At 39.1% G+C, this 9,223-nt stretch overlaps 1 long non-coding RNA gene across 1 annotated transcript in view; it reads left to right on the forward strand.

The window, feature by feature from the left end:
• Positions 1-8,798, forward strand: part of LOC116790389 — a 139,086-nt gene extending 130,288 nt beyond the window's left edge. The window contains exons 3-4 of the long non-coding RNA XR_004358334.1: positions 6,513-6,671; positions 8,696-8,798. This is a non-coding gene — a long non-coding RNA (uncharacterized LOC116790389). The remainder of the gene's footprint in view (positions 1-6,512; positions 6,672-8,695) is intronic.
• Positions 8,799-9,223: the final 425 nt, after the last annotated feature.

Here is a 9,223-nt window from a genome sequence, read left to right on the forward strand (position 1 = left end):
AAGCCCTGAAAATCTTTGGAGGTTAAACTAAGGCAAAAACATACCATGCATCCATTTTGACCCCCTTTATGGCCCCACAACAATGTCTAGTATTCTTGTTCTTCTAAGGCAATCTGATTTTCCTATCTTAGATTTAAGTAGCAAGCAAAAGAAAATCTCAGTGCAGCCTGGTCCAGGCAGAGGGGAACGTGGGAGGCAGTGACGTACCCTGCTGTACGTGTTCCAGTTGCCTCATGACCCCACGGAGAAAAGATGTATTTAGAGCGTGTATCCAAACTGAGTCTATATATCTTGACTTCACCTCCTCATAGGACAAACTTTAAATTCACGTCTGGGTTTGCTCTGGTTTTCATTCTTGCCAGGCCTTGGGTGTGGTCTCAGTAATGGTATCCAAACCCTTCTCTCTGCCGCCTCTGCTGAATTTGATATTGGGTCTCACTTTTTCTTTCTCCCATTGTCTAGTCTTGGTTCCTATGACTATCTCCATACTGCAGTATAGAGATATGTGCATTAGTTATGTATTTTTTTAAAATTAATATTACAACTGCAGAGGCTGTTACCCAGGAAATATTTGGATCATTTCACAGTGGATATCTGAATCCTATTAGTGGGTAGCGAAGGTTACAAAATTCTCATACTCTCTCCTAAAAAATATTTGTGAGGATTTTATGTCTGTCTCTGCAAAACCATTTAATGCTGCATTCTATCTGGTTATAAAGTTGATTGTATATTAGATTTGGTTTATGAAAGAGACAGCAAAATTCAATGGATTGAATTAAAATCCTGAATAGGAAATGAGATATAAAAACATTCCTCCTGGATATATTGAGTTATGAGTTCTGTGAGTGAACATTATTTTATATTTATGTTTGATGATTTATTTATTCCAAACAGATTAATTACAATGATGACTCTGAAAACAAAACAGCATCTCTCAACGCACAGTTGCTTGATTTTTGGGGGGTGGGTGGGTTTTTTGATTATCTAATCTATTGAGAGAATTCATGCATCTTTATTATGGTACTTAATGGCCTGGAAACACATTACAACAGCATAGTAGTTTATTTATAGCTATATAAAGTTGAATTACTTTTAATGAGACATTTGCATACAATTATTGCTATCGCACTGAAATGGAACAGCTACCTCAGCACATTTTTGAGACTTTGGCTGAAGAACTCTGAGGATTTCCCTTTGCAGCTGCTGGGAAAAGGAAATTTCTGACCCATGCTCCAGGACGCAGTACATGCACTACCAGAGTTTCTGGAGGGAGGGAGCCCGTGTTGTTCCAAATTAAACTGTAAACACTGATTCCCCTGAGAAGTCCAATGGGCTCGGTGCAAAATATGAGTAACTGGTATTTTCATGGATGTCAGCTCTTGTAGTAAGTCTGTTTTCTGTTTCAATTAATATTTTGCATAAATCAGTGTCTCAGTAAAATAAGCAATACCAGACTGAAAAGAACAAAAGGCAACTGTAATTAAGCCATATGTTTAGTAATGTGCTGAACAAACAGTGGAAAAAATTACTCTTTGGTTACTAAATCAATTGTAATCAACCTCATTCCACCCACTCATCCACCTCTATGAGGGGATAATACAGCTGTAGATATCAGGAACAAATCCAGAAACTAAGTTAATAAAACAAAATTGGTGGTTCAGCTACACGTGTTGGCATGAATGTATTGCTCCCTACAGCTTTATCTCTACAAACATCTTTTTGCTCCCAGAGGGCACTTTAAAATACATACTGTTAAAATAAATATAAAGAAATCACTCAGCTTAATAATTATAGCATCACTTAAGAGTTTTTCTGCCTGTTGCCAAATAGTTTGAAATACGATGGATTTTCACTAACAAGCTATTTATCTCCAATAGTCAAATACAACCTATGGGCTAATATTGCTCTAATTTGTATACAGTGAATAAGGCTATTGGAATATCTGGTGTTTAGTTTGTTGTCAGGTAGCTTGTCAAGCTCGTAATGATCACATAAAATAGGGGATTCATGGCACAGTGATTGCCAGCACATAGTGTGGGGTAACAGGTCAATATGACTGCCACTTTGATGTAAATACAAGACAGTGCAGGTCATCTTCCATCAAAACCTCTGTGATAGATTGTGCTGGTTTAAAAGTTAACCAGTAGGGGAAAATGAACTCAACTCAAAAGAGAGATTATAAGTCAGAATAACAATTTAATAAAATAATACAATAGGTATGATTATACAGACAAACAATTGGTCTTAACCCACAAAACCCAAATGTATAACCCAGCACCCTGGGGCATGAACAAAGTGGTGTTCCTTGCCCCCCCCCCGAGTCCAAAGTAAAGGGAGAGGGGAAAAACCTGCTGGTGGGAGAGCTGTTGCAGTCTGGTCAAAAGTAGTGATTGCAGTCCAATTGAGGGTGTTGGTCTCAGTCCGGTTGAGAGCGGTGAGCTGCAGTCCAGTTGAGAGCGGTGAGCTGCAGTCTTCCTCTGGATCCCACGAATGGTAAAAAGGTTCCGAAACTCCAAGTTTATCTATTCTCCAGTTCAGGCAGGAATGCTCAGTCCTTCCCTCAGAGCGGGGAATTCCATAAAAGGGTATGAGGACAGGAACATCTTCCTATTTCGCAGGCCTCTACTGATAAGTTTCTGGGAAATGGCATGGAAGGCTACAGAATACACAGTTTTGGGCTACACCCATCCAGTGATGAATCGGTCCCAGCTGTTCTAACTAGGACATAGATGTGGCAGAGGAAAGGCATTTCCAGCCTACCAGGGGAAGGGGGAAGATGCAAAGGGGCGGGTTCAAAATCTTCTGAAGCCTGGAGCCAAAACCTGCATTTTTGTTAGCTACGTGGAAGGTTTGGCAACTGGTTGTGGCTGCTGGCTGTTCTGCTGTGGTGTATCGCTTGCCCCTGCCAAAGAGGAGTGGTGTTGATAACTAGGAAAGCATTAAAAAGGTGACTGCTCCATGTCCATGTGTTTGCAATAAGGAGCAAGGCAGGATCCTGCTGTTTAAGGCACTCGTGGACCCAAGGCAGCCTGCCCAGAAACCAGTGTGAACAGAACTGCACCACAGACAGAACCCTGGTTAATTTTAAAATGTGTTGTAATAACACACAAACACTGGTGGAATACACGCACAAACTTTTATAACCCTTGCGAACTGCAACAAGGGAATGTCAGCTGAGTTCCAGTGACACTGCTTTGGTTTTCCTGCCAGTTGCAGTATTCATGTAGGGTAGGAAGTGTTTGGGAACTCATTTCCAGTGAAGAGCACACAGAAAATGTGTTTTAATGCTTGTATCTTATTAACCTGTAGCTATTAGTCAGTGAACTATTTAAAGAGCTAAATACTATTTAACAATAAAGGACATTCCCTTGCCAGGTATTTGGTAGTCTTCAAAGAGTAGAGATGGCTTCTGGGCATGAAAGAGAATGAAAGGAAGAAGCAGAAGTTTCTAATTCCTGGGTTGAGATTCCCTCGAGGTGTTTGTCCAAAGAAGGAAAATCCAGATCCCAAGAGCCTATTCCTAAAGAGAGTGCAAAACTGCATTACTTTTCTGTATTTCTTATGTAGGATTCCACTAATCAGGATTTCCTGGATAAAGGAATGTCAGCTAAATCTTAATTTTTGCTGGCTTCCTACAGAGTAGTGATTATTAAATCCAATAAATAGCTCCCACAAATATATATATGCAATGATAAAAGCATAATTCTTATTGTAGGAAAAAAGCTATACAGTTTTACTTGTAGTTTATAAATATTAATAAAATAATTTTTAGTAGATCCCTGTGAACTTAGAAGATACCTAGAAAGTGTATGCAATTATTACATAATGAAATCAAGAGTTTGAAGGAAGTGGAGACAAATCCTGAAAGAGAAATTAAATTTGCTTGGAAGGTTCAGATACACACCTTCAGTGATTTTTAAAAACACTCTGAGGTCTAAGTTACATTAATGCCTTAATGCTTTTGAAAATCTTGTATGTCTATTTTTATATTGAAATCATGTTTAAAAACCGTTAGTGGCTTGACCAAAACCACAAAAATGAGTGAGAGGTGAAGAGCTGGAAATTAAAGTCCTTATTTTCACTTTTAAGATAGTTCCACCATAACCAACCTGTGTGCATTGGACTGGTTTTGTTCCAGCTTTCTTTACACCAATGATATACAAATGTCACCTGTCTTAAGGTCTTAGGTTCAGCTTTGAATATTCAGTGAAATTATGCTTTAAGATCTGTGGGTGATGATGAGACACCAGACACAGACATCACCAGACCTTACAAATATATGCATCCAAGTGAGCTGAAGAGCCAAGTGCAGCAGCAAGCTTGTGTCTCATGCACCTGCTTTGAATGTTTGGGGATAGAAGCTACAGAAACATCTACATAAAGACAACATTAAGCTACAGAGAAACTGGAATAGCTTGGAAGAGTTGTCAGTGGCTGTGTCTGTGTCTGCAGGTCTTCAGTGGGAAGTGGAATAGGACAGGTGTCCTACAAAAGTCCAAGTATTTCTTTCAATATTGTTATCTTATGTAGTTGGAATAATACAGAGTATGCAAATAATCCTGGCATTGGAATGCAATGCTATTCCTTTGCCATACACCTGCACTTCTAAAGAATGAGTTGGGTGCAACAATGTAGATGCTGCTGGGCTTAGGAGAGACAGGCTTATGGATGAGAAACAGCCGGAGGAGCCCAGATAAGTAAGTACATCTCTCTGTACTGTATAGGCATTGAAGGCAAGGGTTAATAACAATCCCAACAGCTCTCACCAAACCCAAGGTCATTCCAGAATGAGTAGCAACTTACTACTACTTTCATTGCACCTTTATTGGCAAATGGAGAGGATGTGAAATACTGCGACCATATGAAATAAATCCAGGTGAACCAAACTGACCACATGGTAACTTGTTTGAGATGTCAGTTCTGGGGGCTGGTAGCAGTGGTCACATTTGGTCTGGTGTCACCAGCTGGCGCAGGGCCGGATGTGCTTGTCAGTGATCATTGGCTGTTACGTTTACAGAACCAATGCCAAGAAGTTCATGCAGCTGAAGAATGGGAGGCTGAGAGTCAGCTGTCCTGCAAATGGCCAAAAGCTGTTTTATCATGTTGCTGCCAATGCACTGGAGAAGTGCAGTCCGCTCCAGAGGGACACGAGGGATGGGGATGCTGGAGGAGCTGTTAGACCTTGTCTCCTGACACCCTACTCGTGGGTGGCCATAGGGCTACTGTCCTGCAGCCACAGCTCTGCTGGGCTTTCTCAAACTGTGCTTCAATCCATTTAAATTTATTGTGTCTTATGGTGGTACGAGCACCATGCAGTGAGGGATGCTCAGGGAATGTTGGACTGTCTCCCAGCTAGGCCAGCAGACTGAGATCTGGGGCATCAACTTCTTCCTAGGAGTAGAGGCATTGCCCTACTAAAATTACATAAAGCTCGGTGGTCTTACAGTGTGTTTACATACATTTGAAGCAGAGTGATTCAAATAGAAGTAAAAGATAAAGAGAACAAATGTGGACTTCATGAAGGTTTATAACATGTCCAGACTGAGGAGAAAGATTTGCAGTAATGATCTAGCAGATGAAAATAAGTTGCTTTGCATTACTGATGGACAGTTTACATTACAAATCTCTTTCCCATATTGCACAGTATGCATACATTATGTAACGTCCTCCCTATCTCAAGTGGATAAATGACATTAGCACAAAGCCAAGAAGATTTATAGCATGAATGAGCATCTCTCTATTACTCTTTTCTGACTAAGTTTCTGTAACTATTTCTATTGCATATGAATTACTTCACTGGCCAAGCTAATTCCTGGAGTAACTCCCTTGGCTCCAGTGGAAGCACTCCAAGACGATTTTGAGGTGTACACTAAAACAGGTCATACAGTGAATAGACGGATGTTATAAAACAAAGTACTCATGCTAATTGGCAATGGCATCATCTCACCACAAGTTTCTAGCCTCTGTTAAAGCTATCTCCGTTACAGACCAGTAATTTCTTTCTTTGCTTTTTCTGTTGTTTGTATTCTAAAGCAATTAGCTCCTTGGAAACTATTTTTCATTTCATCTGGAGACAGATGCTACTTCTGCTCATGTTTTTATTGTTACTAGAAGCTAATACGACTTTGGTTGTTCTGGTAGAAGTGTATCATCGTGCTCAGACTGCCTGCCACCTTGACACTAAAGATCACAAAGTACATTGCCCATCTTATCCCTCCCAACACTCAGAAGATGAACAGGTACTTCTATAGATGTTTAATAGACAAGAGAAGTTAAAATTCCATCTTGCCTGGAAAATTCTAACGGGTTTAGAGTGCTTGCCTTTTGGGAATGGTCCTTGCTGATTCACATACCACCTGTTCCTTCTAGTGGAAATCTGAACATTGCTTGGTGGATGGTGCATCTAAATGGACTTTATGTTGTGGGTGGAGGTTACATCAGTGCCTTGACAGTTTGTATATGGGCCTGAGTCTGCTGCAACAAGCTTTTACGTTTCTTCCCGTGTGTTTCAGATCACTGCAGAATTATCACATCATCACACAAATGATCAATGCTGGTTTTGAGTCCAGGAGGGAACCAAATTTAAAAGGAAACTGCATGTGTGTAACTTCAGAATTTTAAGTGGGAGCTGCTGCTAAAAGGCTCATAGGAAAATCCTGGTATATATTAAGGTAAGAAAAACGTATTTATAGTTGTAAAATTTCAGATCCAGTTTTTCCAGGGTGCTTAGCGGCATTAATGAAGATGAAAAAAATTGCTGAAGTTGTGTTAATTATGCATGTGTAACAGTCCAGGAAACGTGGACAATCTTAAAATTATGAGAAAAGAGTTTGATGTTCTATTTAATATTTAATTTCATTGACACACTCCCATAATTAACAAAAAGGTAAATTGTGCCTGAACTCCTTAAAATGCATATGGACTGACACAAAGTATGAACATTTTCAGTCTTAAAGGAATAAAATTGAGAAAATGGCAAGCAATCAGAGACAAAAGTTACATTACATGCCTAACTATTGTATCTATAGTGGCCACTACTACTGCTATTATAATACACAAGAGAATTTGAAAGCATTTAGATTTGCCTTTTCAGCTGACAATCTGCCGCAGGTGCTGTGCCATTATAAATAACTATTCAGCTGTTATGTGTTATTGTCTAAACCACCATTTTGAACCTGAAGTATAAGCTGTACAACCCAGAGATCAAATCTAAGAAATTGGCTCTTGTTTACAATGTAGTTATTTTAAAGGAAGAAAATACCCAGTAAATCAAACTCACAAAGAATTTTAATTATGCTACTTGTTCCTGGGAGCAGTATTACAGTTTTACATTCCAACACTGTGTGCGTGGGAAATGTGATACACAACACCTGTTAACAATATGTACTCTGATGAATACTTGGCTAAAAATTGGTTTCTGATTTTTTTTAATTATATAGGGTGGGGAGAAAGAAGATTGAGTCCATTTTTTTATGCAAGCAGACAAATAGTATCTATTTAGTATAATGATTTACGTTTTACCATCAGATGAAATCATATAGGGAATTTTTTGGGACTGATACAGAAATAATTATGATTACTCTATCATTATTACATGAGTGATAATAGGATTCATGAACATCAGCCAAAGGTGTAGGTAGGACTGGAAAAATGGTTTCCATTATAATTCCCTACTTGCAGCCTCTGATTTTCAGTTCTCATTTGGCATCAAAAATTTACATCGTTGAGTTTAACTTTAAAAAATGCTTTATTTGGATTGCATTCAATTTCTTTATATCAACAAAACTTTTCACTGTGGCTGTGAGAAAAAAATATTTCTGTGGTACGTATATAAAACATCCAGTTACAGTTTATACTTTAAAACGCAGCAGAGGCAGTTAAAATTTAAATTGTCATTTATTAAGAGTAATATCTGGCTTGGGTAACACGTAAAAAGTAGTTACCAAGAAGGAATGCATGATCCATGTGGTAGTGTAAAAGCAAGAGGTACAAGAAAAATTAGGCTGTGTGTGATAAACCCAGGAGATAAAACTTTAAGTCAGTTTTGTGTAGGAGAGCCTATAATCATCTTTCGAAGCTAAATATGGCTTTGGAGTTTGATCTGCTTTTCATCAAAGGGAGTTTCAAAACTTACATCAGAGGAAGTAAAGGGGCAGAAATTACAGTTGAAAGAGCATCCCTGATCCTCCATTTTGGGGACTTGTCATTTTTCCTGCAGTCGAGTTCTAATTGATAATTTTATAAATAAGTAATGGCTCAGTCTTCCCATCGTTGCATTGACTGAACTCCTCTGGATTTGCCTGTGGATTGCTGAGCTGCTGTCCTGCTCAGGTGGCTGCAGCACTGAGTTAAGGGAGCCCTGATGAGGGATGACAGTGGGCGGGTGCATCGCTGGTTCTGAGCACGCTGAAAGGCTGAGGAGAACAACTGCAAATATTACTCATGCAGCCTAACAAAGCCGTGTGCTTCCCAAGACAAATGCTTTCACTGCAGGGTTCCCAGGGAACAAAGGAAGTCGTGGCCTTTACAAAGTACACAAATGGAAGAAATACTTGTATACCAAGTCTGAGTCACAGCTCATGTAAAGAATATGACAAACTTCTTACTCTAATTCATTAACTCTAAATAATGTGCTTTCAAATGCCATCCCCAGAAGCAGTTTCTGCTGGAGCTATTTTTTCTCCTTGTGCCACAGATTGTTTTAAAAGAATTATGGGAAATGACAGCAGTGGAACTAAAGTTCGATTTTTCACAGATGAAACTACAAAATGCATGGAGTAATGTAATCCAATCAGACAAGTGAGTAAATTATATCTTGGTTGCAACAACGCACCACTTGCTGAATATCAATAAGGATATGTTCTCTTCCTTAGAAGAAAAATAATATTTGCTGTTAATGTAAATGGTTCTGAACGTCCCTGGCAGTATAGGCACAGATGCCAAACAGCATTGAAATTGAGCAGAATTGCATATGTTTCATTTGCGAGGAAGAGGAAGACCGTGTTCACAGATGTTAAAACAAGGAGGATGATTCATTTTACGTTACTTCACCATAATGAAACTCCATTAACTTCTATCATCTTCTTTCAAATTTCAAGTAAATGAAAAAAGCATAAGCTCCAGTTCAAGGAACATAGTCAAACAGTGCACTGAGGTTTTCATTCTGCTCCCTGTGGTCTAAAATATACCAGTGTTGTCCATAACTCAACAATCACAAGTATCA

The sequence above is a fragment of the Chiroxiphia lanceolata genome, chromosome 8, assembly GCF_009829145.1.
Source record: "Chiroxiphia lanceolata isolate bChiLan1 chromosome 8, bChiLan1.pri, whole genome shotgun sequence".
In the NCBI taxonomy this organism is placed as follows: domain Eukaryota; kingdom Metazoa; phylum Chordata; class Aves; order Passeriformes; family Pipridae; genus Chiroxiphia; species Chiroxiphia lanceolata.